Here is a 333-nt window from a genome sequence, read left to right on the forward strand (position 1 = left end):
GGGGCGGCGCGAAAACTGCGTCAGCCGGGGCGGCGCGAAAACCTCGTCAGCCGGGGCGAGCGAAAAGGGGGGGGGGGGAACCACGTCTGCCGGGGCGAAAGAAAAAAAAAACGCGTCTGCCGGGGCGAGCCCGGGTGCGGCACCACCGGGAAGACTGTGGCAAACAGACATGGCGATCGAGTGAGTGGGCCGCCAGCCAGGCTCAGCCGAAAAGTGCTAAGTCCGAACTGCGTCTGCCGGGGCGGCACGAAACCGCGTCAGCCGGGGCGGCGCGAAAACCGCGTCTGCCGGGGCGGCACGAAACCGCGTCAGCCGGGGCGGCGCGAAAACTGC

The sequence above is a fragment of the Rhipicephalus microplus genome, unplaced genomic scaffold (assembly GCF_043290135.1).
Source record: "Rhipicephalus microplus isolate Deutch F79 unplaced genomic scaffold, USDA_Rmic scaffold_296, whole genome shotgun sequence".
Classification (NCBI taxonomy): domain Eukaryota; kingdom Metazoa; phylum Arthropoda; class Arachnida; order Ixodida; family Ixodidae; genus Rhipicephalus; species Rhipicephalus microplus.